A 24,220-nucleotide genomic window follows, 5' to 3' on the forward strand; every position below is an offset into this window, starting at 1 on the left:
GGCTGCTGATCTAGTAATGGGAGCCAAGCTAAATACTAATATAAGGTGCTAAATACCCTCTTCTTTAAAAATGGGATTAAGACTCTGTTTTACATCAACTATTCACATACACACAGTGTGACATCACTCCTGATCCTAATATTATAAACACTAAGAGCAGAAAAGTTTTTTAAAGCAATTTGAATGTTGTTTTATAGTTGCTTATAGAAAAATCAAGTTACTGAATTGGAAATCAGCCACAAAAACTAAAACTACTATTATTTAATGTGCAACGATGTTTCTGCTGCTGTTTCTCACAGCACTTGGATGCAAGAAACAACTCAGCTGTTTTGTGTGTGTGTGTGTGTGTGTGTGTGTGTGCGTGCGTGTGTGTGTGTGCGTGTGTGCGTGTGTGTGTGTGTGTGTGTGTGTGTGTGTGTGTGTGTGTGTGTGTGTGTGTGTGTGTGTGTGTGTGTGTGTGCGTGTGCGTGCGTGTGTGTGTGTGTGTGTGTGTGTAAAACAAGTTGCTATAAATAAAATAATGATCTTCAGTCTCAGTGGTGTGCAACTAAACACCGTCAGAAAAGTTAACTACTGATGCCTGGAGTTGTAAAACAAGTTTCATTTATAATGAATCAATTTTCTTATTGTTAACGTCACAAAAACAAAAGACTAATTATATGAACTTACTTCCATTAGAGGTCTAATTAAATTTGTTTGTGGACAACTTTTAATGAACACAGACATTTTTATAGTACACTTCATTACCTGCAAACAGATGTTTTTTATTATGACTTAGTGAAAGTTAATGTTTCATAATAAAATACAGAAATTAATGAATCTGTCTGACAAATTAATGTTGAGCTTACGTAAGATTTATTGTTATTGAAATTCTCTGAGTTTGTGACTGAATCTGCTCCTTCAGCCAACCAAAGCACTGTATATTATTTTGGTGAAATCTTTAGTGGTCAGGAATTTTACTAACACTCTCATTTCATGCTATTGTCTCCAAAAGGTTCAACAATACAGAAAATGTTCTAAATCTGCTTGAGGTGAGAGATTTAATCAAACCTCTGGTTTTGACCCAGCAGATGCCAGAGTGAAAAAGGCCACAAGTTTTATGATGCTACAAAGTGGAATAGTGCCTCCAAGGAAATAAGTTGTTTGTTTTTTGTTTTATTCAATTTCTGTATATTGTGTATAAATTGGGCTAATTTTATGGTGGGTGTTTGGGGGACCAGGGGAAGTGTTTGTGCACAAATTCTATCTTTAGTAGATCTCTGCCTATCCAATGTGTATGAATGCTCTGAACAAATTTCATTGTTATATAATTATGACAATGACATTAGAATTGGAATATTCCTAAAGTTGTATTTAATTAATTTCAGCCGGGAATGGGTCTCCAGTTCAAAATATATACATTTTTATAAAATATAAAAGCTAATTTCTGATGGATAAAATGGCTAAATTAGCTGCTGATATAAAATAATTTGTAAAGAGTGTAAATGACATATTTTCCCATGTAAGAATGCAAGATATAGTGTTGTAAAACCTCACAAATCTTATCTGATTTTGCATTGTTGTCATGTATGATTCAAATCATCAATCTGTTATTAATATTACACAAAGATGACCAATGTAAATGATAGTTTTCAAATGATAGGTTCATTAACCAAAAAAAGAGCTACTGTGGTCCTGCACTGTATAGTTTCTGTGCTTGTTAAACCATACATCAACTCTGATTATCTACTTATTAACTACACTTCAACTTCATTAACCACACCCAGACCTGCTTACTCCCAAACCTGTAAAATCAATAAATCACTATAGATAAAACCTGTCTGAAGATGTAAAGTAGGCTAAAAAATCAAAAGAAGAATTACGACAAGTTCCCCATGAGGGGAAGCAAAGTTATTGACAGTCTACATTGTGTAAAAAGTTACAAAGTCATTTTTGCAGCTTTAGGTCTCCAGTGAAGCCCTGTGAGAGTAATTTTATAAATTTGAGGAAACATTAAAAAATGCTCAATCTTCCCAGGATAAACTGTCAAAACAAACTTTGTCCAAAAGAGAACCAACTACTCCCCCAAGAGGTCACAAAATAACTCAGAGCACAAAAGCAAAAAGGCCTCCCTTGCCTCAGTTACGTTCACCGTTCATAGTTCAGCAATACAAAAAGAGATACTAGGAAAGATAGGAAATTTTCAAACTGAAAATACACTATTAAATAAATTTAAAAAAAAACATACACAAAGGCCCAGCTCATTGTTGCCAAAAGATTTCTACGTAGACTAAAGAGGGAACAGAGTTTTTTTTTAAAGTGTGTCTGATGTTACATTTGGTTTGAAACAGTCAGACATGACATTAGTAGTGTGATGGTCTGATGCAGCAGACCAACTACCTGTCCAGGTGAGATGTTGTGGCTTGTCCTGAGACAATCTGTTCATGCTCAGAAATCCTCCAGTGAAGCTTCATTAAAACAATTCTATAAAGAAGAGTGGCCAACTATACCTCCTTTATCAAAAATGCCTGATAGCAGAAGAACCACAAGAGTTGCTAGATTTATGGTGCAAATATGTTTTGAAGCTGTGAGGTGGTGAAGTTGGTTGCTCTGCTGCCTTGCAGCAAGAAAGTCTCAGGTTAGAATCTTTCTGCATGGAGTTTGGGTGAAATTATTAGTGTGTTCCTGTTGGACGGATGGATGGAAAATCTCATAGGACCAGTTTCTTTTCATATGTTTTCTGTCATTTTAATATCATTTGAAAACTGCTTTGCATTTACTCGGGTTCTCTTTGTCTGACATTAAAACTTGTTCATCGATGTGAAATATTATATCTCCCAGGGACAAATAATTTTTCCACACCACTGTAAACAAATCATAGATAATTTTTGTGACATGTGTAGGCAGATATAAAGAGATCTTGAATTTAAACTAAGAGGTTTCAGATTAGAAAAAAGGTTTTAACACAAACATTTTAGATGCAAAGACAAGTTAAACACATTATAGCTTTCATCTAAAAATGTGCACAGTTTAACAAACTTAATAAATATACAATAATTAAACAGATATAAATGACCCACAATATGTGAAAGGTATGTGACTGAACACTCAATGTGACTGAGATTTAAACTAAATTGTGTACTCTAGCCCCCTCTTGTGGTGATACAACATACAGTCCGTATCCTGAGATTATTAACGCACACAATCAACCCAAGTTAGAGTAAGCACTAAGGTGATTATGTTTTATCTATTGGGTTGTCATGACAATAAACTTAATTAACTAATTATAATATGAAACGTTTCAGTAACTAAGCAAGATTATAGAAATATTTTATGTTTATTTATTATGCTAACAAGAAATAAACATAAAAATAAGGATCATTACAAGTTTGAGCTCATTTCATGTTCTTATTATTCTGGAAGGCTGAATAAAATGAGGCCCACACATAAAAATACATAAAGAGTTGGCAGCATTTAGAAGTTGGCCAAGACTGAGCTCAAACTGAATCATATTTCCCCATACTCTGGCTAGTTCTCTTCCTCACATACTGCATGTGTTTGTCTGCTACAGGACCATGGACATAAAAGATAATTTGATCACTTCTTCTTGGAATTTATAGGCGTACTCTAAAAGGTTATATTATATTTTATGTGCAATCCAAATTGGAGGAGAATTGCTGACACCATGGAAAAATTAAATTGACAGTAGTAAAAGCAAGACAGAAGCAGCCTTCAAACTGTTTTTTATTATTATTTGACCCATAAAAGTTAGTGTTATATTTTAGTTAAAGGTAAGGATTTTGCATCAGAATGATTCTAAACCTATATGGTTGGAGTGAGCGAGCCGAGGAATCCCACATTGGTTGATTTTTAACTCAATCTTGGTAAAACTTTTCGTTAGGAAGCATAAAATAGATATCAGTTAATTTATTATTAAAGGCTAACTCTTAAATAGTTGAAACTTTCTGACAGAACTATTGTTTCATGGTCCAAACAGTTACTCAATAGCAGTACGTATTTGCTTATATCATAGTGAGTGTGACTTCATGGTTTAATGTAACACAAAGTTTAAATACATAGTTTACTACTGCAACTTTTACTGTGTTTTATGTGTCTGGAATCCATATTGGATATTGAACTTGAGGTAAATCACAAACGTTCAACTTTCCCACTTCGGTGGTTGCTTCAATTTTTCCAACTGAACTGTAAAGTTTTGCCTTCCAAGAACAAATTGAATACATAATAGCAATTGTTCCTTATATGAAAGTCTCTATTCCAATTCGTAAATATGAAAATTATAGGACTTTTTTTTTACTTCAGCATACAAATGACTTTTTGAAATGTCTTTTCCTGTTTGAAACTTTAGATTTTGCGCTTTGATTGTCTCTTTATTTCATACTTAATTAAATTTAGTGAAACAATCCTAAATTGTAGCCTTGGTTCATTTCACACAGTGATATTTAAAATTTTGGATGCGTGATGACTTAAATAGTTCATATTTAAGCTGTTCTTAAAACATATTTCTGGTTTTGCATTTCCTGCAGTCCGATTGCAGTCACGCAACTCTGCTTACATAAACCATAATTTCTTTACTGAAGACAAATCAGAGGCTTACAAACCATGCTTCAGTCTTTCCAACAACTATGTTGTTTTTTCCAGATTATATTTGTAGAATAAATGTCTGCTTAATCACAAATCTTTTTGTCAATCCAGACCTTTTAGCGTTCATCTCAGGTTTCTCCAGCAATAAAAACATTTATAGGGAAAACATTGATTTCACAGACTCTCTGAAATGAAATGAGCTTATAGACATCTGCAGCCAATCTTAGCAAACTTTTAAAATATCCATTACTGTTTTTATTATATTTTTATGACATTTTAATGAAGTGATCCATCAGTACAGATCTGTTTAACCCTTGTCTCGTATTACAGTAACAGTATTACGGTTGCTAAATTAACCTCCTGTACAGCTGGCAGATTTCATCTCTGGTGCTGGTGACTGACTAGTCAGCAGTGCCTAAATATTGGCAAGTTGATGTGCAGCTTCATTCCCATCAGGATTTGTAGCAAAGTAAACATTTTCATGTACCTGCTCATTTAGCAAGCTACCAAAGCATAATAATAAAAAATGGTACTGGAAATAGTGAAATCAACTATCTTAACTCTGTCTATTGTGCAACCTTCTTACGTAGTTAGTTTCCTTATTTTGATGTGTAAATTAGCCCAGCAAACAAAATTGGTTCTGTTCCACTAATGTGGAACTTCTGGAGATGATGATAGAAAGATATATTTTATATAAATAAAATTATATATCAAGAAAATTATGAACAACTTTGACAATCCTCTTCATGAGACTATCATAGAAAAACAGAGCGTCTTCAGTTCTTCAAATTCACTGTAATATAGACTGCTAAGGAGAACCTTTCTGCACACAATCATCAATATCTAAAATAACTCACATTAACCTTGAACTGATATCATTTACATTACCATTTATTTTCATTTTGGAATGAATAAAGTAATTTTAACTGAATTGATAAATAGTCGAAACTAAATACTTACACATTAATTTCTCAGAATTGTACTTAAATTTTACTTTTTTGCTTTAGTTAGGAATACTAAAATTAATTCCTTTAGATTATGGATAGAATAATAAGGGAAATGTTTAACTAAATTTAGAAGTTTAAAGATATGTTGTCAAAATATTTGCTTTTAAAGTGCATGCAAAACTCTGTTGATATTCTGTGAAAGTCAAAAAAGGCAAATTTTTAATTGTGGTGTGTGCATTAAACAAGAAATGCAACAGAAATAACGCGGGATAAGTCATTAAAAAACATGCCGCGCCAATATCCCACACCACTTCCTGTTGCCTTCTTTGTCATTTCTGCCAGTGGTAACATACTGATGTTGATCACATGACTTAAGTATTTCCTATGCAGTTTTGCAAAATACATTATTTTTAATACAGCCGAAAAATCACCTCATCATAACATCAGAACTTTATATATAAAAAAAAAAACGAGATTTTTTTTAAATTGGCATTTTTCAATTAAGCAGATTTATATTTGAAATGTCATTTTTGCCCAATTTTAAGGTCAATGGAAACGCAGCAACAGTTTTGTAAATGTAAGCTGAAAGCCAACTAGACTGTGATGTTTCTATCAAAAGAGGATTAGACCACTTAACACTTCCCATCTTCTGTTTGGAGAAAGGTTACATAAGTTCAGCAGCAACACATCCCTCCTTTGGATTCTGGATCTCCATCTGTAATCGCTCTGCTGGTGGATTTGGACGCCCAGCCTCCTCCTCATCCAGCAACACCAGCGGCAGCACAGCTGTGTGTGGCATTCAGTGGGTGGCGTTTGCTGTTCAGCTCGTAAATTCACGGATCAAGTGTGCTGACTCCTGTCCACAGTGGTATGTTAGGAGTACAGTCCTCCTTTCCAGCCCGTAACTGCTCAGCAACGCTCGGCACTCAGCCGGTGGGGCTGCGAACATCTGTTCTGACTGTTTTAGGGTTACTCAAAATGAGACCTGCTCTTAATGCTAAATTAACTCGACTGCACCCCCGCCTCCTTAACAATCCTCAGAGGGATCTGAATCACTCTTATGTTTCTGCTCATGCTAAAGTCACTGTGCTATTTTAAAAGGTCTTAGCTCCATAAACGGAATGTTTTTGTCATTTTACTATAAACGTTTGTAAACTACCTTGATCAAATATTGATGCTTGTTGAGGCAATACAAGCATAATTTAACATCAGTAATTAGTACAATGAGTATCTAATGAATGCATTATTGTTCACACATAAAGTGGAGCTCTTGTATTTTAGGCCAAAAATTTTAATTCTTTTTCTTTCCATTGAGAAAAAAACGATGATTTTGATAAGAGAAAACAAGGCCTAAAATTCTCTATAATTTTATACCTAACCAGTCTTGTTGCTACTTTGTCTTCATGATGCATATTATTCACTTATGTTACTGAGTAACGCTATTCAAGAGAGCAAGTGAATTTATATTGAGATTTAATAGCATACTGAGGCATATTACTTTAATGAACTCTGAAGAAAAAATGTTGCATTGGATTTTATCAGAAGAAATCAGAATGTAAATGGGCTAAATGGAAAAGCACAGAAAGCTATTCAGAAATTTAGTATAAAGAAACTAACAAAATATAGGATAATTTTCATTCCTCTATACAGTCATTCACTGACTTGTATTCCTCTTTTGCAATAAATCACTACAAATGTGATAAATTATGAATAAGTTTAAACGGTTTAATTACCTTAACACGTGTATGCTAGTGAATAGTAATACACTTAGGGTTGTATCACTAGGAAAATTTTTCCTGTGAATGTCAGTTTGTCTTTGATTGCTATAGTTAATTACATGTTAAAAACTGTAAGTTAGTAAAAGTTCAAAAAGCAAATGTGCATTGAATTTAGAAGGAGAACATAGGTTTGACCTACATAGACGAACAAATAGTAGCCACACACTTTGGAGGCTTTATGTTCAGTTCTCCAGGTAAGCTTTAGAAAACAAAAACATGACCTGGGCAGGCGTCAAAATGATTTCAAGGACCTTTATGACTTTGAGCAAAAACTTTTCTAGCTCAAGGTTTATGCTACTTTCAAACATCACATTCTTTGCAACTTCCTTTTATCTGTTATGTGCCCAGCTGTAATGTTGCATCAGTAAATCACAGCATTCTTTGTCTTTGTGCAGACAGAACCCACAGCTGCCATGACTGCCTACTTAAATACCTTATTTATGCTCTCTGCCTCAGTGCACACTTCTCCCAACACGGCCCATTAATCTGAAGAAGAACTGGAAGGAGCTGGCTCATGGGGGCACATTATATCTCATAGTGTCTCATCATTGCTGGAATGGGTAGAGGAGCTGTATAATCCTTTTAAAATAATACCTTATATCCTCTACTTTCCTACACACTCATCTCAGTCATTGCATAAATTTACATTGATTTTCCAGTAACAAATGATAACAAACATGCTTAGACATCTGAATAAATAACCACGCAATAAAAAAAAATGTGGTGGTTTGTTTTAAATTCTGCTTCTCCGTTTGCCCACTTTGTTTCCCATCCTGGTTTATTTATTTCCATTGTGATCCTCTTTCAGCACCATCTTTTACTGCTTTCTCAGCTTATGTCTTTATGGAGCCATAAGAAAATACCCTAGAATTCGCTTAATCTTCAGTGAGTCAACGGAGAAGAGCCATTAAATCTGTGTGGTCCACGCAGCAGTGTCTAAAAAAAAATCTCCAACTGTGCTGGAAAACACTCATCTCTTTGGCCGTCACACCTAAATGGCGCTCTTCTCGTCACAGCGCCGCGGCACATCAAATGCCTGGCTCGAAACTTGGCCGCTCAGGACTGAAGTTTGAGGAGGAGTCCTGAGGGTTTGTGAGCAGAGTTAACACCAGGGTCACTGACATTTTCATCAAATGGCTCCAATCCAGGCAGCTGAAGGAAACTTTAGGACTCTGAAGTAGAGACATCTCTTTGAGTCTGTTGTATTTTTTGGAGATTTATTGGCCAAAACATGTGCAGGTGGGTTTTTGTTGCTTTTACAACACAAGTAAGAAAAAAGGCAACACAACACATACCTCACATGCTAAGCACACATTCAGAACATGTATGTATTAGTCCTGCCAAAAGGTCAACATTTATCAAATTTGTCACAATGTGAGAAACTCTGAAGATGGCATTGTTTGACTACAAATACCAATACAACAGCTCCTGCCGGCACACACAGGCCTTACATGTTTAAAAGTTTTTTGGGTGTGTTAATACGGGTCCCGTATTCAGAACTCCTCCATCCCATGACCACGGTGTGCTTTTTACCAAATGTAAACTCGGTTAAAATTGATAGGCTGCCAGTTTTGTAATGGAATGGTTTAAAATTTGATACCCGGTGTGGTGGGAGCAGCTCTTGGTCTGTTTGTGATTTTTAACAACCACCCTTTGTCACCCTGCCCTTTTGATTTTATTTGAATCAACATGCAAGAAAAACATGAGTTCTCTGGGTCATATGCAAAGCAGGTAAGGATTTAGTTGAAATTATTCTTTTTTATTCTACTTTCCAATCTTTAAAAAATCAGTAAATGCTTTGGTTGTAATGTTTAAAGTTGTTTTTTTAGTTGGTTTTTGGATTTTTCATGGGATTTGAATGATCAGTTTTCCTGACAAAAAGAAAACAACATTTTGGATCAAATGGATGTTAGGCCAACACTGACAAAACTATGGTGAATATTTTTAAGGTAGTAGACATTTGTGAATTTAAATAAAAATTGAATGATTTTTTTCTCTCTTTTGTTGGAAATCCTGTTTGCCCCAGAGTAATTAACAACCTTGAAACTTGAATTTGAAGAAAGTAAGCTGACAGAAAGCTAAAAGAAGAAGACAAACACAGTTCATATGATTCCCAGTACAGATGGTTCAAACAGTGAGTGAGTAAGCAGGCCACAAAACCATATATGTTTGTTGTCCATAAGCATTAAACTCTGCAGGTACAGAAATGTGTTGTTTTTCAGTGATTTTTACTTTTCTTATGTCAGTACTCAATTCCTCCTGTTTGGTCAAATTGACCTGAAGACGACATATTAAATATTTGGAAAGATTACAGATTGTTATTATAATGCTTTTTGCTGACCAAGGGTCTTTTGTTGCCAAGGTAAAGATAATATTAATCAATTTGAACAAACACAGCTGCTGTTTTGCACATACAGCCCAACAATTCTTTTTTTTTTTTAGGTATGAAATACGGGTCCCGTATTCAGATCGCCTCCATTTCTTGTTCTTTCAGCAAGGTGAGGCTTCTTAAAGTTTCCTAATTCAGTGCTCTGAAAATCTGATCTCATTGTGGTGAAAGGGGTGGGTAATATAAGTGCCAAAATTGACTTCTGTTGCGAAATACCCCGCTGTAGCGAAACACTGATTTCACACAAAGCTCAGTAGATACGTACATCTGTTGAACATTTTGATGATTGCTTTAACTTGCAGACAAACTGCATTAGTCATTGGGACTTGTCTTCGATATTCAGTCAGAGAGCAGCTGAACACACAAAAATCATCCTGAAGCACACCAAAAAATTGCATTCCTGTCAGAGACTGTTTAGTCTCTGCATGCACCAACCCAAACTTATCGACTTCCTCACATCTCCAATCCCAAAAAGAAAAGAGCTCATCTGGGTCTCTTGAAGGAGGATGACGGAGCAGGGCTGTCTGAGCTAAAATAACGCAGAAAAAACACCTGATTTTTTTGCCTTTTATAGTAAATTTTGAAAAATGTAGCATTGTTTCTCAGCAGGATTTAAATTACTTTTGTGTATCTTCAGTACTGGTATGGGGTAGTACATCATTCAGTTTTGTAATGTGGCAGAAAAATAACTGTTTAATATTAACACTCCATATATATAATATATGTTTAATATTAACACTCCATCTATATGTGTATATGTCTAGCAAGACAGATAGCATGACAATGACCTACATAGGTTATACCTGTGACTGGATAGAAATGTGTTTGGTTGAAGAAAAATCTCCATCTGATCAGTACAGAAAACATTATTGAACACTTTCCATTCATTTCAATATAACTGCTTTTATTTAGACAATAATACTGAATAGGGCGGGCTGGGTATTAGATCTGGGTTTAACATTTTATGCTTCTAAAGAGTCAAACTCTGACAACAAATGGAGACCTACATTAAACCCTTAATGCTTGTTTACATCAACTCACAGGGTTTATATGGACTGCCACTTTGACAGCAGCTCTGTGGTGGGCTCTAAGTGTTTGTGTAAGCAGAATTGGGACTGTTTTTGTATGTCTGCATTAACTGACAACATTAAGGCTTGTAAAAGCCCCCCGCACTTTTGAGATATACACATAATTTAAACTCAGGCTCTAGTATGTTTTTTTAGCCCTTAAGTGTACCCAAATATGCACATGTTTACATATTAAGAAATGTGATAAGCTTAACACTTTATGGCTACGACTCCAGTCAGGGAAGAAAAGAAACTGCTGCAACCTTTGTTCATGTTCAGCTAAAGGTTTATTTTGCTTTATCATTTTAGTAATTTTAGTAAGTGTAGTAATATTACCTCTACTTTTAATTAAATTCATACCCAGATAACATTCAAAGTTATGTTAAAGCATCATCATTTAACAAATAACTTCTTTCCTTTTGTAAATTAACAAAATTACTTTGAGCTCTGGACGGTTTCTTATCACGGGTCTTAAAGTGAGATGGAGGTTAGTCTCTATTAGTGTCAACAAGCAGACTTTCTTATTGACAATCCAAAAATTGTTTTAATTTTGTAGAGAAAATCTGAGTAAATTCTTCAAGATGTAGTTTGATCTGGAGCATACAGAAATTTGAACATATTTATCTTTAGGTCTTTATCAGGTCATCTCTGTAGTCTCTCCCTGTAATTTGGAGGCATTGTGCTGATGTGAAAAGGCAGTTGTTGTTTCTTGCTGGCCGGCCTGGTGTCCCTCTGCCTCTCCTATACAGCCCAAAGCTTTTCTAGGAGGCTGTTTATGTGTTGAGTGCAGCACTCCGTGGAGTTTAGGGCCTAATGGAGTGTGAGAGAGAGGCCTGGGCTTCTTCAGCTTGCGCTCAGCTGTACAAACATGCGCCACAACGCAACTCTTGGTCTGTCTCGCTACGCTCTAGTCAGTGCTTCTGCCAGTCCATGTGTCTGCCCTGCTCTATTCACAATTTGTCAAGTTAATTTTTACTTTAATAAATTAATTTTTATTGTTTTCTGTACTGTCTGGTCCACTTCTGCACTTCTTATTTTATTTTACTGCTAAAAACCAACAAGGCAGAGTAGGAAATAGTCTGGTTTCTTTCTTGACATACTGCTTCAAGATGTTTACAGAGGTGAAAAGAGTGCAGGCTCATGTGGTATAGCTCTCTGGGTTGTAAGGGTAATGTTTATTTTTATGGTAAAACCGAAGCAGAAGGAGGATGAAATAAAGAAATACTCCCTGGAAATTGATTAAATCATCTTTTACCTTCTTGACATTCTCTGAGCACAATGTGACACTTTGCTGTGCATTGCACAATATTCACATTTTGTCATGTTGCACATACAAGAGCAAAGTATGTTATCAGGTCAGACCAACAAAAAGTCATATGAGGTAGAAAGGAAATTATTAATACTATTAAGAAAACCATGTGCAAGTGTATTCAGCCCCCTTTATTCTGATAACACTAAATAAAGTACAGAGAAAACAATTTTGTCCTAATAAATGCAGTCAACATCTGTATAATTTAATAAAAGATTAAACATAGTGGTTAAGTGAAGTTTGCTAGAGAACATTGGTGAAAAATAGCATTATTAATGTAGGGACACTGCAGACATTTTAAGGACAAAGTTGGATAAAATGGATGAAGAGAGACATTAAAAAACGAGATTTTAATTAAACCTCACTCTTACTTTAGTAGTGATAGCCACAATTATAATTCAATTGCAAACAGTGACTTACCTCCACATTCAAACTATGCACAAGGAACTAGTGAGTACTATAAATTGGTAATTCCATATTTATAAATAAACAAGTAGGTTTGAGAAGATAAGTTTGGTCTTTCACTCTGGATGCAAGTGATTGAAAAAATCCTCAACTGGGATACCAAGACAGGATCGAGAGATCTAGACTCGCTGCATTCAAGCATCAGAATTGGGAAAAAGGGGTTTAAGGAACTTTGAGCGTGTCTGGGGTGACTTCTATGAGATGACTGAAAAACAAAAGTAGAGCAAATAACTATTTATTACAATCAAGGTTTACTATCTTTGTACAACACAAAACTTGATGTAGATGAGCCACAGCGGCAGGCGACTAGACAAGGTTCCATTCCTGTCAGCATTGGAGAGAGAGATTAGTCTACATTAAACAAAGGCTCCAAAAACATACAATATGGACCAAAATCTTAGGAATATTAATAAATCCTGGGACTTGCAAGGTGTAGCAAATGAAGCATTTCCTCTGGGGAGGAAATAGAACTCAACTTGCAAATGTAAAACCTGTGGTTACAGACATAACTTTCATAATTTTATGAAACATTACAAAATCATTTGCAGTAACAACCATGGATATATCCATTTAAAAGTTTATTCAATTAGTTTTCACTAATGTGGACACTGTCATACTGAATATATTTCAGTTAATAAATAATCCAAAAGATGAATGACAGAAAATCTGTAAGAACAGGAAGTAGATCTACTTTATAAATAACTTTTGACTTATTGACCTTGTGGCTGTTAATGACCTGCTGCAAATTAGCAGTTTCTATGTGTCCATGTTTATATGAAAAAGGCCATCTTCCATGTCTTTAGAGTTCCTCCTTTCCAGCAGCATTAATGGACCATGTCATGATTGATTATTGCATCATTATGCATCATCCATTGCCAAGTCCTAGTCGACACATGCTGCCTTCCCAGAAGGCCGCAGTCTGGAGCGAGTGTGGCTCTGTGGAGTGGAAATCTCTAAGGCTGTGGCTCACCATCCTCCAAAGTACAAGCACCTGAAAAAATAGGAAAGCCTTCACTTTTCCAAGCGGCAGCACCACTGAGTTAAATATAGATGCATTATGCCTCAGATTTAACTGCATCCAAAACATTAAAGATGACTGTCTTACAAGATTCTTACCGCATAGAGATGACTGTCATTAAACAAGGGAATATGTGTATGCGAGTGGCATGAAATGTCATCCAAAACAGAATGGTTTGTGGTGATTTCATGAGAAATTAATGCCTTCATTAATGATTTTTAGGAACACGTAGAGCTTCCACAAGGACTGTCCAACTCAAAGCTGCTGAACAAGCAGTGCAGGTTTCTTTTGGGCACTTAGTGGGTAACAGCAGGAGCCAGGTTCAGCTTTGGCCAGCATGGGAAGAAAGTGGAGCTTATAAGGTTAGCAAATACCCAGAATGGCTCATTACATTACTATAAAAAAGAAGTACATGTACAGATTTCTCTGGCCACTCTTAATGTGTCATTTAAGCATTTTATTATTATGATTCCTTTCTCCCTGCATTTAATTTAAAGCATCTGGCATTTTTAAATGCTTTTTATTAGTTAATATTCTATTGTTAGCACTGTTGCCATCCAGCAAAAAGACTGATGGACCTGGATTTGAGTCCAGTCTTTTTGCATGAAGGTGTTCTCCTGGTGCATGTGTGGGTTCTCTCCAGGTACTCTGGCTTCCTCCCATAGTTTAAAAACATTACTGTCAGGGTAAATGGTTACTCTAAATTGTCCAGAAATATGAGTGTGTGTGTGCATGGTTGTTTGTCCTGTGTGTCTCTGTGTTTGTAAAACCTCTGGACAAGCAACTTGTGCAAAGTGTTCCCTGCCTTTGGCCCAAAAACAGGGACCTAAGAGAGTAGTCAATTAAATGGTAAATTAACCTTCCGCCCACATATTCTTTAATAGTGGAAGGAATCCAGAGTACCCAGAAAAAATCCTTTTACAAACAGGGAAAATATGCTGGCCCACAAACTATAAAAAGAGGACAAAAGTTAATGCACAATACCAGACTGTCTGTAATGAATTAATGACCAATTCTTTGAACAAAGTGTGGATATATAACATAGCTAGAATTAGCTTCTGCTAACTACTTTGCAGGTAAAGATTAATGATGTCTGAAGAGAACTAACTTGTGTGTGAATTACTTTCAACATAAAGCCTAAAAATACAAAGTTTCTGAAATTGGTTTGATATTTTTGTTTTTATGAACTTTTCCCAAAAATTGTGGGAAGTTATCAAATGCGTGTTTTTTTTTTTTTTTTTGGTAATATGTCTTCCAGACAACAACTCTAGATCATAGTTTTTGTATTAAAATTTAAGCTAAACATTTTTTAATCAGAAGTTTGTGTCAGAAAAACTGTCTTGCATGTCAAAACCCAACATTAAGACTGTGCATTACCAGTGCAAATCTGCACCTGTTGTCCAAGTGTTATTGCTCAATTTTCTCTTGGCTTTTGTCCCTCCACCATCAGTAAAATAACTTAACGTGTTTCTGAAATAATTGCAGAGCCAGCTCTGTGACCAAAGTGCTCAAATTCCTCTCACATACAGCTTCACTGCTTCATAATGATGCATTACAAAGAAAAACATGTTTGAAGTTACATTAATCCTCCGTGTCAGGTTGTGTATGTGAGAGGGCGTGAGTGTTTGTGTCATTATGAATAATCCCAAATGTATTTCCCTCTCAATATATCTCACATCCCGTTCATTTCTCATACTTCATTACGTCTTCACTGATGTGTTTTTGGCTGAAATTGAAACAGTGGGAGCTTAAAGTAATGGCTTGTGAAATGAAATTTGATTCAGCATGCAAGTGTTTTAATGGTTAATGAGCACATATAACCACATAGCCCTAAGAAATAAGTCAAAAATTGTCTGATTGGAGCAGAGTGGGGCGAAGAAAACTTACATTTAAGATCGGAGGGAAACTATTAGAGATGTATCTGCTGCCTGGTGTCCAGTATATACCTCTGTTGCTACAATTAACAAACAGTTTTTGAGATATTACTAGGGTTTACAAAGTTAAGCTGCGTTTGAACTGAAATATTTATTTGTTTATTTATTGATTGATTGATTTATTTATAGTTTCAGTTACTTGTGTCATCTGCTCAATGACTTATTTTTTATTTTTTTTATTTGAGGTTTATCATTAATTTAATTAATAATTAATTTCTGACTAATATTGAAACATCTAAAATTTAAGTTATCACTGGCACATCATGGCATATTATCTTCAGATGCTCCCACTTTAATATATATTTAGAAGTTATATTTTGTATTATATCGTAAGTCTGAAAAATAGCAAATTTCCAGAAACTTCTTTATGTTTTGGAAAAATTTACGACAGAAATGGATGAAAGATAAATACACATTGTTTTCTAAGATAGAATTTATTTTAGAATATTAAAAGCATTGTAATTAGATATTTAAAAAAAAACAAGCTGTATTCTTTTTTTTAAATTTACATAAAGTATTAATGTTTTACCCTTTCTTCTAAAATGAACATCTTGCCTATCTTCTCCCCTTTCCTATCATCCCTCTAACAATACTTTGCCACATGTGTGAAATGGACCTAAGTGAGTGAAATTGGATCCTGGATGTTAAAGAATGTGTAAAACACATAACACATGGCCTGTTAATGCCAGCTCGCTGTGCAGGATGTAAGGGTCATCAATGTCTCCAGGACAAGAGGACCTTTGCCAAAACCATCAGTTTTTTTGAAAAACATTATTAAAAGCTGTAATGTTGTCAGAAACAAACACGTACGTTTTAAAATAAGAATCACCTGATCAATAAAATTTAATGTCATGGCACATAAACAAAGTTGGTCACATTTATTTGGTGTTTTGGTTCCTATCTGTCTCTTTTTGTAGCATTTTTCAAGCAAAATTACCTGTCCTAGTGAACATTATTGATCTCATTTGATTTATTTTTTGCTTTTATGAGCAGATTGCTTTCCAAGTATAAATGCAGACAGTTAACTGGTTTCACTTCTCACATTTGCCTCCAGTTTCCACCTATCTACCATCTTTCTCAACATTTACTAACAGTGCATGTAGTTCTGGAGTTTTATTTGCTCATTAGTTGAAGGTGCAAAAATCGATCTTATTGATTAAATAAATTATTAAAAGTTTGCAAATCTAAATGCTTTTTGTTTTTCTTAGTAGTGATACAATGAAGACTTTCAAACTGCACTGAAGTCATTTTGTTCCATCCCACAAACTGTTATCATCACTTATAAAAGCCAGATTTGACAGATTTGACTCCTTTCAACCTGTCAGCTTATGTGCAGTGCGTCATGCACAGCCACGTAGGACCTGAGATCTGCCAGCAGAGGGCACTCCATCTCTGTTTTTGCTCCTCCAGCTGTAACAGAGCTTTAATTCTCTCCTTCACAGCCCCACAAGAGCCCCAGTGTGACAAGTTTACATAGACCATCTGCAGACCTCCCTACAGCCATAAAAACACTAATCACAAGGTCATAAAAAGTGACTCCATAACGACACCCAGAACGCAGCGACTGGACTCAGTGTTGCAGACGCCAGCTTGTGAGTGTAGCTCTACATGAATGTGGTTATTGAAGTAGTTTTTTCAATAATGATTTTAAAACTGATCCCAACAAGTTACGCAAGGTGTTAGAGAGTGTTTAGGTAAGCAGTCTGAAGCTAAATAACGACAATATTGACTGAGTTATCAATAAACTCATTATCAAAGCTTAAAGTATTTTCCACATTCTTAATATTTGTATTTGTACAAGAAAACAGAAAAGGGTAGTCATTAGAACCTATGTAAACATATTTAGTAAAAAGTTAAGCAAAATACACAAATATTGCAATATTTTAGTAAAAAAAAAACAACGCAAAAACTGAGTATTTTATTTTAATTCTTTGCTTTTCTTTTCCTTTTTGTATTTTAACCAAATCTGCATACCTATTAGCAGTCATGCTGCAAAGAGTGACAAGAAAATTGTGGATGCCAACCGTATACCAAGTCAGTATTTTAAAATGCTGTCAAAAAGCTGAAATGTCAAAAAGCTGAAATAAGTGAATTTAGGTGCAAAAATGTGTTTCTACTTTCAAAATGCCACAGAAAGATACATTTTTATGGAATGTTTTTACTTTTCAAATTTGTGAAGAACTTTAGAATTTTGTTTTGTAGTTTACTGTTTTAAATAATCTCACCTAAAGACTGAGTGAAAGACTGCTGGAGAAATGCATTAGCCCTCACCGTGATCCTGCAAGCATAAGTGGGGATGGATGGATGTTTTTGACAAAATGGAAATTAATTTGGTTGTATGTTCCCTATACCACACATTACTCCCAGACCTTAAGAATAACTTTAAAAAAGATTTATTGAAGTAGAACTTGTCTGAAAACACAAATTGGGGTAAAATATTGTAAAAAGAAACATCACCCTGTCCGGTTATACTGAAAATCACAGAGATTTATCCGTCTGCAGAAGTTTGCAAAACAATTTCTAAGCTCCTTTGTGACACAGATGAACCACAGTGAGAGTCATTTTCCACAAATGGAAAAACATTGAACAGTGGCGAATCTTACCAGGAGTTCAGAGTTTATCAATATTTAAAGTTCATCAACGATTAATCCAAGAGATTACAAAAAACTCCAGAATGCTTGCTTCGGTTAAGGTCAGTGTTCATGATTCAATAATAAGGAAGAGAAAAGGACAAAATGGCTTCCACTGGAGACCAAAGCTCGTGTAGATCACAAAGAACAAACAGCTCCATTTCACATTTGATAAAAAAATATCTTGATTAGCCAAAGATTTTTGGAAAAATATTTTGTGGCTCATGAGACTAAAGTAGAAAATTTTAAAGGCAAGCATTTCTTTACACCTGATGTGAAACTACCAGCATATCAAAAGAAGAAATTATGTTAAAAATAATCATGCCCCCTGAGTCAAATTTTTTATGTTGGCCTTTAATTGCATTTTTTTTTTTTTTTACTTTAATGTCTGTAAAATTAGGCTTGTGTAGATTTTTTGTATTTTTTTTGTTTTAAATAAAAGTTTTGAAAATTTTTAATTGCTTTAATTGAAAGGCCCAAACTTTCATTTGTTTCCAAATACCCAAAAGTTTATATCAGTGTAACGCATATTTAATTCATGCATCACACATTTTCAAATGTTTGTTTTAGGTGACTATTCCATATTTTCTGCCAAACATTTTTATTCCAGATTTTTGACTTCACAATTTATTAAATCTGCACAAGAATCATAACTTCAGTCGTGGAAATAAAAGCATGAACCCAGCCTGTCTGGCCAACCTGATTCAATCTCTGTTCGACTTTCCACAGAAAGAAAAGACACAGGAGACCGACTGACAGACAACCACCGTGGAGCTAAAATTTATTACATCAACAAGCTGCCCAATATGAGAAATCAAACATCGAGGGATGTTATCGCGGTGAAATCATTACATACCACCCACCTTGTTCTCATGCACAGCAGGAGGGAGTCCGTGTAAGAGACGAAAAAAGAAGAAGGAGAGGTTTTATGATGGATTGTCTGGGGGCAAGCAGGGCTTGGCTCATCGCTTGGCCCCCGAACTCAGTGGGCCAGTGAGCGGGCACTTGTCATCTGGAGTGCAAGGCAGCTGGGGTTATCCTCAGAGACACAGCGGGGTGAAGTGGGTGACCGTGTTTGAGGTCCGCCCAGCTGTTATTTCCCCTAATATTCAACAGATGTCTGGGATCTCAATCCGCTAAGTCCTCGCACATGCGGAGTGGAGAAAATCAAAGCGAAGATCCTGCAGCGGGCTGAGCAACAGGCTGTGTGCACACAGTTACGGCTGTTATGGTGCATTTATTCAATCCCTGTTATTAACCATTTAATGGGATATGTGTTGTTTTTATTTTATTTTTTAATATGACGCATTTTAATTTTATACTTTATACCCCTGTCTGTCTTCTGGTTTGTTTTTTTTTATCACCAATACATTTTTCAGCCTGTAACATCTGGGAGGGTGACCTTATAGTTTGGTGCATTTACATCTTCCATCCATCCATCCATTTTCTTACACCCTTGTTCCTAGTGGGGTCGGGAGGCGTGCTGGTGTCTATCTCCAGCAAACATTTCGGAGGAGAACCGGGGGAAAACCCTGGACAGGTCACCAGTCTCTCGCAGGCATTTACATTTTAGTTGTTAAAAATACTCACAAATGCACAATGTCCCTCTTAAACAAATAATGATTCACAATTACAATGATAAATGCATTTACAATAATATTTGTGTGAAGGGTGAGTAAATCTGTAACACCATATGTTTTGTTAAATAAAGCTGCTAATGTTCCTTCACATTATTCAAAATTTAGCAACACTCAGCTAACCCTAATTCTGATTTTTTATGTCATCGCCTCCAGAAGATTCGCCTTAAATTTGTTTGTAATGGCAGTGTCTCTTACACAAATATGTATCACACTTTGCCTGTATGGACCTAAAAATATTACACATTGCAGTCATGTCAAGCCCTCTTCTCAGCGAGAGAAATCCTACGCTTCCAAACGTGCATGCAAAAGCAAAAAAAATGGAGCTAAATAAAAAGCAGCACTGTGCTCAAACACATAATCCATGCAGAGGCTTTCGTTTGAGGGCGAAAATAAGAAAGTGGAGAGTTGCTTTGCTCCAAGTGGTCACAAGGGGGTTGAGCATTTCGAGCCTCGGCTCACACAGCTCGCTTACTTTGGAGAGCGCTTCAGGGAAAGCAACATTAGATATAATGAAACATTCACTGGTCAGCCCTCTTTCCAGCCTTTGCGCTCTTTCGCTTCCACAGAGGATATTCTGACTGAAACCTTTCTACAACTTGCTTTAGTGCCCATCTCAGAGCATGTAGGAGAAACATGGAACACTATGAGAAAGAGATTAGATTGATTTAATCATTCTTTCTTTTAAAAAACTGTATGTTTTTGCCTCATATGTGTGAAACAGTTGCTTCTCCATTAGTCTGCCTCACTGATCTCACTGCTTATAGCTGCCAACGATAGGATTAGAAAATGCAGAAAGCCCTTAAGATGAGGATAGTTTTTCACTCTTAAGTGCAAACTGTAAAATGTTATGTGGGTCAGAAGTTGATCAAAAACGCACCACCTTTCAGATTTAGAGTTTAGCTTGTGAGGCACTTGCCTCAGCTTGTTTTTGCAGGAAAGGGGGAAATATAGGATTTCATTATGCTGAATTACTGCTGGAGACGAAGTTCACATGTTATGCTTTTACTTATTTCCCCCTCCTCCTGAATTAATGCAGTTTTTTTTCCTGGTTTCCGCTGTGGTCCTGTGTGGGACACACACTTGGCCACAGCAATGGCCGTGGAGACACTCCCAAGTATATAAATTCACTCACTCGCTCTGAGACGCATTGATTCGCTCCCAAATACCCAAGCAACTGTGAAAAAGATGGACTCCACAAATCAAGCACTGGTTCATAACGAGCATTTCTTGCCATCTGAGGAAAATATTCACGATTTGAGGACCTTTTATGAGGAAGGTGATGGCAGATTGACACCAGATGTGTCATAAATTATCAGCAGAGAGATGCCAAGCTAAATAGTCCAGTACAAATATAAGGCAACTCCAAATATACTCGTCGTTTCAAATTCAAAAACTGCTCTGTGTAAGTCTATTTTAAACGACTGTGACATTTCTGAATATTTGGAGAGGGAGCCATATACCTTTTTGGCAGAAACTAATATTGATTTATTGTGATCAAATCACTGGTAATAGATAAAGAGAAATCACATAAAACATTTTTTATCTGCTTCCTGATTTGGGTCTAAATCATTGTTAATAAAATAAATGTCAGTGTATGTCTGAAAAATAAATCTGTTCATTTATTCATCTCATAAATCTAAAAAAATTTTGTTTCAGAAAAGGACTGATTAAATGTAATGTTTATTTTTCACTTCCTTTTTTAGAAAATTAATAAGTAAAAATGAAATGTGACAAAGGCAATTCAAGGAAGTTTTACTTACTGGTTATAAATAAATAAATAAATAAATAAATAAATACATAAATGTCCTTGCTGACTTTGGAAGTGGTAAATTAATTATATAATGTGTACTTGCTGTTGCACTATGTGTTCCTAGAAAGAAGTTGAAACATAGAGAGGAAAACACACACATTCTACACACAGCTGGACATAAAATCATCTTTTTCTGGACAAAGATTTACAAAATATGTTATGGTAGCCCTGTGACAGAGAACAAAAATAAAAAAACGGATAGACCTAACAGTAGATTTGTGGTTGTTGTTTACATTTATCCAAGTTAGTTCCATGGCATTTAACCATTTAAAGTGTTGCTACAAACTACTTCTTTACACTTGTTCTTGTAAAAAAAAAAATTGCCACATTTAATCACTTCTAGCACAAAATCCAAAACATTAGGACTGCTCAGGTATTCTTCAATGTAAGTTTCATGTAATTTTGTATTGTTTTTGAAAACACAAAAAAGTATATTTACATCAATAGGACCACATTAAAATGAAACTTATTTAAAAGCACAGTTTACTTTATATAGTTGGGCAATGTAAATAGAGTAAAAATATACTGTCTTTTAGCTGATTTAACTTTAAATGGTTAAATGCCATGGAACTAACTTGGATAAATGTAAACAACAACCACAAATCTACTGTTAGGTCTATCCGTTTTTTTATTTTTGTTCTCTGTCACCCATTGGGGTAGTGTTTGTGTTTTTGGGTTATATGAAATGATGTAGTTACAGAAGATTGGTGCTACCCTCAGGTTAAGATAAATTTAGCATTTGAGCTCCAATACTCATTCCTACTGACCCCAATGGCTCTGGAAAAAAATCTGTAAGTGCAACAGCATTGATGACGTCCCTCAACAAGAACGTGTCTCCCTAGTCAAAGTGCTGGGGCCTGGCCAGCGTAGGTTAGTGTGAATATAAATAAACCCCATTATTCAGTCATCTCCCCGGCTCCTGTCACACTCTGGAGGTAAACACAGAACTTCCTGCAAAGTACTTCTGGTGCAGTTAGATCAGCCACAACAACACTAAATCTCTCCAACCCTGCAGCGAACAGCGATGAAAACAAAGAGGACCGATCCCACTCAGAGGTGAGTAACCTACAGTGAAAAGGTCAATTAAGTAAGTGTGTCAGCAATATTTGTCCAAACACCAACCGAGTCATGTTTGGGAGCAGCAAAGTGGTCTGTGTGACTTAATGAAATGTGACAAACTGTTTCCATACAAACAGCAAAGTGTTCTCACCAACACGAGTGTTATTGACATGACCGTTAGGTCATTCAACACACTAAAAAAAATTTAACTTGGAAGTAAGGGGATATCTGTAGAAAAACAGATTATCAACATATCTGAGTCAACACCTTTCTATGCTGCAACTCAGTAGTTCTACAAATTGTACTTTAGTTTTAATCAGTGTGTCATCCTAACAAAATGTCTTCTTCAATATGATATTTGGAATATTGTGCAGATTATCAACAAACAATCTTGCTTGTGTTTACCTTACATGTTTAAGCTGCATGTCAGCATAAGATCAGAGAAATCAGCTCAGTAAATAAAATCTTCTAAAGCCCACACGTTGCATAAATGTTCATACTCTTCAAAGCTTTCAACATTTATTTGCATTGCAAACACACACTTAATGTTCCTTAAATCTTAAGTTGTATCTTATCAACATATTATGCAGCAGAAATGTGCATAAGTGTGTGACATGAACAGAAAATACCAAATGGTCATTAAAATGATCGTTTACAAATAGAAAAAATCTATTTTTTTTGTTTACTAGGATGCCTCAAATGGAATTTAGCTCCCCTTGTTGGCATCTAAAGTAATGTAATTAGTGTATTTAGTACGTGGGTGTGTAATTTTGGAACACTAGTGATCAAATAGCTCCATGAAGGCTCACCAAACCAAGGAAACTGTTGTGGAGAAGCTTAAAGAAGAGTTGGGGTATTGATCATGTCACAGACCACTGTTCAATCATGGACAGAAAGAGTATGATAAATCTAACAGAGTTTTTGAAAGAGAAGAATAGAAACAATGACAAGCTATAGATTTATAAAGCTGATAAAGACCAAAAGATTTGACTGGATTTTACTTAGGGTTATCAGAGTAAAACTGAGGGATTTTATTTCTTATAAAGTGCCTTGAGGTCAAATTTATTGTGAATGGCGACTATTTAACCAAGTTAAATACATGAATTAACTGAATTGAACAAATTAAGTACAAATGCAGACCACATCTTTTAAATTATAACTCCTAAAAATAACTTCCATTTTGCACTTCTAAGTGACTTTGTTTGCTTCATCACATAAATTCCCTGACAATTTGTGAAAAGTGTTAAATATAAATCAAGATCTGTAGGTTAAAGGTATGTAGACTGTTTGCACTGTGAAAGTAGCATTCCAAACACTTAAGATTTGATATTTGTTTACATGGATGAGAGGTTGTGCGATAGTTCAGGTTGTTCACAGTGAGCAGAGAAGGAGTGTCTTACTGCAGTTGCTCTGGTAGGACCACCTAGATCCTCTGTTTATTGTTTGAGAAAGTGTTTTGGTGGAGAGGATTTGGGTACCAGATTTAAAGATGTCGAATGTGACCATCCGAGGCAGACCTGATGATGGCGAAACCGAAAGTGGACAAGGTAAAAGAACCTGTGAGGACACAAGGATGGCTTTGGACATTGGGGG

Source organism: Xiphophorus maculatus, chromosome 23 (assembly GCF_002775205.1).
Source record: "Xiphophorus maculatus strain JP 163 A chromosome 23, X_maculatus-5.0-male, whole genome shotgun sequence".
Lineage (NCBI taxonomy): Eukaryota > Metazoa > Chordata > Actinopteri > Cyprinodontiformes > Poeciliidae > Xiphophorus > Xiphophorus maculatus.